Source organism: Phyllobates terribilis, unplaced genomic scaffold (assembly GCF_046119375.1).
Source record: "Phyllobates terribilis strain yellow unplaced genomic scaffold, ASM4611937v1 Scaffold_12__6_contigs__length_324123572, whole genome shotgun sequence".
NCBI classification, from domain to species: domain Eukaryota; kingdom Metazoa; phylum Chordata; class Amphibia; order Anura; family Dendrobatidae; genus Phyllobates; species Phyllobates terribilis.
In genome coordinates, this window is record NW_027362772.1 from 56,468,482 (window position 1) to 56,475,931 (window position 7,450).

Genomic DNA, 7,450 nt, shown 5'->3' on the forward strand with positions numbered 1-7,450 from the left:
AGCAATATATGGGGCCCATTATATACTGTATGGAGCAATATAAGGAACCTATTATATACTATATGGGGCCTTTATACAGCATAGAGCAATATATGGGGCCTATTATATACTATATGGGGCCATTATAGTGTATGGAGCATTAAATGGGGCCCAGTATATACTGTATGGAGCAATAATGGGGCCCATTATATACTATATATGTTTTTGTTAGCCAAGTTGGGACCATCCGGTCACCTGGAACCCATGGATAAACCCGGAGAAATAAAGGTTGGAATCACCTGTTCACTTGGTTCAATAAAGCATTGCTACACTGTTTAACCCTAACCCTGTGTTTTCCTAGCAGTATTATGCCCATGGAAGACCCCGTGTCTTCACAATAGTCCCAACAGCTTTCTATAGACAGTATGATGAACCCAACATTGTATGATGGCCCCTTCAGCAGTCCTCACATAGTATAAAGCCACCCATACTATATTATCCCCCAACAGCTTATTGTACACAATCTAATGCCCCCAACATTGGCCCGCACAGTAGCCCCCACGTTGCATGATATCCTTCAGTAGTCCCCACAGTATATGATGGCCCATACAGCTTCCTATAAACAGTATGATGAACCCAACATTGTACGATGGCCCCCACAGTAGCACACACATTGTATGATACCCCCTCAGTAGTCCCCAACTGTATAATAGAACCCACAGCCTTTTATAAACAGTATGATGCACCCAACATTGTATGATGACCCCCACATTAGTCCCTAAATTATATTATACACCCCCCAGTTATTATGGCCTTGTATGATGGCATTGTATGATGGCCCCCACATTAGTTCCCACACTGTATGATACCACCACATGAGTCCTCACACAATATAAAGCTCTCATACCATATGTCCCCCCCACAGCTTACTGTACACAGTATAATGCCCCCCATATTGTATGATACTCCACACTAGTCCCCACACTGTATGATGCCACCACAGTCAGTCCAATTATAAGTATTAATAAAAAAAACATAAACATAATATACTTACCTAACACTGAATCCTAGTGAGTCCGCCGGCAGACAGTAGCTAGTCACAGGTAGACCAACATGGTGATCTCATCATGCAGAGGCACGCACGGGACATCAGAGTCACAGAGTGATGACTTCATCATGTCGCTCTATCCCCCTTATCCCTGCTATGGGGGTCTTTAGTGTGTCACCCTGGCATTCTGTATCAAGTCTTTCTGTATCAGCTTTACGCCCTCACCGATATTGTTAAGCTTTGGGTGGGCTCCTCGGAGTGAGGGGCTTGAGGCGACTTGCCCTTCTGCTTCTCCAGAAGTAATGCTTCTGGGGGAGCAGTAAGATAAGTATATTTTTTACATTTTTATTTTTAACCTTTTGATGATTCTTTACAGTGTAGTAAAATAGAGGCCGGCTGTATCTGCACAGAAGTGAATTACAAAATAATACACATTTTAGTGAGTGAGGATTCTTTTACAGTTTGAGAAGATTAAATTCTCTCATCTCTTTTTTTAGAACGGAAATATTTTACTCTATGCTGAAATGTTTGTGAGATATTCAACCCATCCACAATTACATTAGGTCATCATGATATTAATAAAAATACCAAAAAACAGTTCTCTATATGAGAAGAATCTAACCAGAATCAACATAGATGTTCAATATATTTATTTGTGCATATAAGTTGTTAATTATATGCAAAGATGAAAAAAGAAAGTCTGTAGATACAGTCACTTTCTATAGAAAGGAGCAGATGATGATTCCGCTCTTCAGGCCTTTGGTTGCACTTGAGCTGTTTTTGGACATCCAGGTCTGGATCACACATGACGGAGAGGAGAAGAGCAGTAATGTGTGACGTGTGATCTGTGAAGTTGGAGTTTTCCTGGATTCCTAGAGCACCGCGATCAACCATATGGCCTTCTGTCTGACCATGGCTAGGTAGTAGAAGGAGCAGCCGCTACCTTCTGTCTGTCCATGGCCTGGTAGTAGAAGGAGCAGCCACATCCTTCTGTCGCTACATGGCCAAGTGTGAGAAGGAGCAGCCGCTTCCACCTCTCTTTACTTGGCCAATTTTAAGAAGGAGCAGCCGCTGCCTTCTTTTTTTCCATATCTGGTGGAGAAGGAGCAGCCGCTGCCTTCTCTATGTCCATATCCGGTCGAGAAGGAGCAGCCACTGCCTTCTCTTTGTCCATATTCGGTAGTCGTCTTCTTACCACCACATTGTAGATGAGTCGTCCAGATGGTAACATAGCAAGTATGGCTGAAAGAAGTCCTTCAATTTCAGCCTTTAATTACTTGCTATGTTGATCCAGAGGAAGGCGAAAAATAACCCCGAGGACTAGTTGTTGTATAATCCTCATATCAGGGGAAAAAAATTCCTTCCTGACCCCAAATATGGCGATCGGACTAAATCCCTGGATGTTTGGTGCTCGAATCTACGTGGCTGTTATGTGGTGGAAGCTCGGTAGGTTTGTCAAAGTCCGGTAAATGAGAAAGTCCAGTTTAGTTGTCTCTTCCGAGTAATGGAAAGCTTCATTCCTAGATGTTACTGGAAAGGGGCTGATTTATATCAGCCTAATCCTCCTGTAAGGAGAGAAATATATTCACAATAAAGAAAGTGAAGCGATTCTGCACTATCATAAAGTCTGGGAGGAGATTACAATGTTGAAGGTTGCACATTTAAAAAAGGATTCGTGAACCACACGGGAGCTCAGCTAAATACACCCCAGACTGGGAAGCAATTGCAGTCAAAAAGAGAGAAAAGCGGCATTCTCTCCCTGCCGATATGTTTTACAGCAGATTAATAAAGAAGTAATGGTGAGTGCCACTTTGGGGTGAGTGCCGCTTTTCTCCATCTTAAGATGATAAATATACATGTCTGAGAATCGTTTCCTCACATATATAATGTATACTGGGGGATATAATGATAAGGTGTATAGTGGGTATGTGTGTTACTGGGCAGAGGTAACACTATGGATGTCCCTATGTGCTATACTTACATTTTCATCAAATTTGAATGGTGGGTCGGCTTCGCCGGACTCCACGCCGCTCCAGTTTATGGAGAGGAAGAATGGGCGCTCTCGGATGAAGGATGATATAGCATACCGGGCAGATGGAGTTTTGCAGAGAAGCTGGAAAATGAGAGAGACCATTAATCATTATATTATATATTATTATTGATACGTTATTACACAATGTCCATGGACTGTCCGCATCTTATCTTCTAGCTTTCTTTATAGTCCCTCATCATCCTTCTCCTTCTGATCCTACTTACGCCTTCTAAGATGTCAAGTGCATCGCTGGGCATCCAGTCTGGAAAATCTGGGACGTCCACCTGCAGAGACCAGTGGTATTGATCCAGCAAACCACTGCTATAGAACGGCTTTTTCCCCACAATCATCATGTACAGGATGACACCAAATGAAAAGGAATCTGCCTTATGATTGAAGCTTTCTTCATCCATTATCTGTGGGAACATAAGATAGGAGATTACTATATCGGGGAGGGGATTTACACACAGAGGCCATGAGGACCCGTCTGTGATTAGATATGAGCAGGATCCTCAGATTAATACTCAGTCCTACTATCGGCATCAATCACACAGGGATGTTCCTTACCTCCGGTGCGATGTAACCATTCGTGCCAACAGTATCCTCCAATAGGACCTCATCGACCACATTCACGGCTGATAAGCCAAAGTCCGCGATCTTTATGTGTCCGGTGTCATGGATGAGGATGTTCTGAGGCTTCAGGTCACTGCAGGGAAAAATGATCAGACATGATTGTGAGGATAATTCATGAACAGAACTTTCTACAATAGATATGTAAGGAGACAACAGAGATTTATGAAGATGAACTGATTACCAATGTATCACGCCGTGTTCATGGGGAACTGGAGTCCGCAAACCATTTCTGCCGCAAAGAGTCTGTGGAGTAGAAAGTAGAGGATGGATCAGTGGTTACATACACTCTAGGACCACAATGTATGGGCAGTAGAATATTATGATTCCGTCTAAGACATTTACCTTGATGTTTCCATATCAAATTTCATCGATTTTGCCATGTGGACAGACAGATCTCCTCCGGCAATATACTCCATGGCTATTATATATTCTGTTGGTACCTCCATAAACCCCCGCAGAGATGTTATGAAGCGGCAGTCGGTGGCCATACTCAGGACCTTTAACTCTTTAGAGATTGTGGCTTCATCACAATAATTCCTGTCTATGGCTTTAATAGCCAGCAGTTCTCCGCTGAACATATCTGATGCCAAGAGGACCTGGAGAAAAATCACAGGAGATCAGACCAAAATCCCATCTATTATAGGGATCTGTATAATGGATCACTGGTTTATCCCAATCACCATTACATATTAACATCCTGTAATGAATATGTATATCCTCCTGTGTATCTGGTGCAGGATACATTGGGGAGCACGGAGGAGGAGAAATTCACACTTACCTTTCCGAAATTTCCCTCTCCAACAACTTTGAGGATTTTAAGGTGGCGAAAGTTAATAGGATTTTCTATGTTAACCAATTCTCTCTGGGTTAAAGTAACGGGTCTGGCATCAGCAAGGTCTTGTGCTGGCATGTTCCCTACGTCAGAGGGCATCATAAGGCTTCCACCTGCTGAGATGATACAAGATTAGTTAATTTCTTTGGGAACACATAATGGAAATGTTTGTCATGTTGTGCGGTAAATGTATGGAGCGGATTCAGGTGCTGAGCCTGCATTTTACCAGGCTGATACCAACCGTATTGCATAGCTGCCACCAGCCTATAACAGCAGCAACTGGAGCACACGCTGATTACTGCAGTTTAACCATTTCAATGCTGACAGTGATATTTAAATGAAGTGATTGCCGATTTATGCGCATCAGCACCCATTAGCCCCTACCAGGACACAATTGCAAGGGGTTAATTGGTTATAATGACTATCTGGGCCTGCTGAAAAACCTCGTGTTTCGCTTTCGCCCTCCTGTTCAGACCAGCCTGGTTTAATTTCTTATGACAACGTTAATAAAGCCATATACAGCGATACAGTTCCATCACTGTATATAGTGCAAGCGATCAGAAAATCACAGGTTCATGTCTTTTAAAGAGACTAAAAAATAAAATAAAAAATAATAAAAAAATAAAATAATAATTTGAAAAACATAATATAATTAGAATCACACAACTTTCCCAATTAATAATAATAATTTAAAAAATGAAAAATAAGCATAACTGGGATTACTATGTTAGTATAAGAGGGATATACAAAAATATAAAAATAATTATCCCAAACAGTAAATATTAAAATGAGAAAAAAATTGAAACATCAAAATTGGGTTTTTTAGAGGCGCCATATTTATCTAGAAATTGCAATAGAAAGATATCACCATGTCCTTTCTACCCAAGAAAGATCTAATAAAAGCTACAGCTTCCTCCACAATAAAGAAGCCCTTACACTGCGCCATCCAGGTATCAAAATCACAAAGTTACAATGTCTCAGAATATGGAGACTCAAATCAATGTTTTTTCTAATAAATTTCTAATTTTCACCACTTAAGTAAAAAGAAAACCTCTGCATGTTCAGCATTAGCACAATGGTCTCTGACATGGAGAATCACTTGATGGGGTCATTCTGACCACACAATGGACACAATAAAAAAAACAATGTCAGAATCCCCCTTTTTTTCCCCACAATTTTACCACACTTTGATTTTTTTCCCTGTTTTCTAAAACATTGAATGACAAAATAAATTGTGTCGTTCACAACCACAACTCGGCCCACTAAAAAAAAATAAGCCCACGTGTGGCTATACTGGAAGACAAAGGGAAAAAAGTTATAGCTTTTGGAAGATGGGAGGAGAAAAATGAAAGATTGCCCGGTCAAGAAGGGGTTAATAGATATAGCTCCAGCGCATATATTATAATTTTAAACAGAACTATGTAAATGAGCAGGAAATGTCTAATATTTGGTCTCTCGTTTATCAAAACTGTCTAATAGCAAAAATGTCCCTGTTGCCCATAGCAACGATTCACAGCACAGATTCCATTTCTTAACATTCTATAGAACACTGAAAGGTGACTGGTTGCTACGGGCGACAAGGACAGTTCTTCCATTAGTCAGCATTGATAATTGAGGCCTGTACTTAATATTAGGAGGATAATCCCCCTCACCCACAGTCTTATTATACTGAGTAAGATTATTTCTTACCTGGTTCATCTATATCCATTGATCTCTCTGGTGAAGAAACACTCAGATGGAACAGAAAATCCGGGATGGAGATGGTTTTGGTTGATGAGTGGGATCTCCATAGGGCACCATTCCCATTAATGATGGGTTTGGCATAGGTCAGATGCCTCCTGCATTGGACAACCCAGTCTCTGCTGTTCCTCATTCTTTTCTGGGCTGCCGCTCTTTGCAGGTTCAGGGTGTCTTGTCTTTCAGATCTGGATGAGACCTGTCTTGGAGTTTCTTGGAGAACTTCCTCCAGCTCTAACTCTGCGCTGATGTTTCTCCGCTTATTGAGGATGGCTTCTTTATTCCTCTTCCTTATTTCAGGGACCAGATCTCCGATTTTTTTCAAGGAGATAAGAATGGCCCCCTGAAGCTCAGCGGAGGCAGCAGAGTCAGACTCCATGAGGTTCTCCATGTTCCTTCTCTGTGTAAGGCTCTCATGTCTTTTGGACTTTCTCATTTTCTCTAGATTTTTTTGTTTGGACGCCATTTCTGAGGCGTCAGTGTCCATGTCCGGTAGATTAATGTCTTTTCGCCCTAAAGCGAACAACAATACCTGCTCTTCATTTATTCCTCTCCTCTCTCTCAGAACCCGATCTCTTTGGGCTCGTCTTCTCTCTTTATCCATTTTAGAATAAATTTTTGCTTCGTTTGTCACGAAAAACAAAAGGTACTCCCTCACCCCTGTAAGTCTGTGAGGCAGTGATTTCCCCTGGGCTGTAACACTGGGATATAGAATGTGATGATGTCATCACATCACTGTGACATAGAATGTATCGTGATGTCACAGTGACAGATAAGTAGATAGATGAGATAGATAGATGGATACATAGATAAATATAGATATGAAATAGATAGATATCAAATTAGGAGGATATTGAACCAATGTTTTGCTGATGTGTATATATATATACTTTGTGCACAATTTGTATTTTTGATGATTCATTTTATTATTGAACTTCTCCAGTGCTGTCTGTCAATCCCAAAGGTTAATAGACCTGAACCCTGAATATTTTTGAAAAAAGTAAAAGTGAGGTTTTGTCTTTCTTAGGAGAATATCTCTGTGTGCAGAATTATTGAGCAACTAAATGAAAAACATAAATTTTCCCATCTCAATTATTTATTTTCATCTGTTAAAGTGATAAAAATAACCGAACAGCTCATAATGTCTAAAAATACATTTCTGACATTTAAAAAAAATATCAGTGACCAA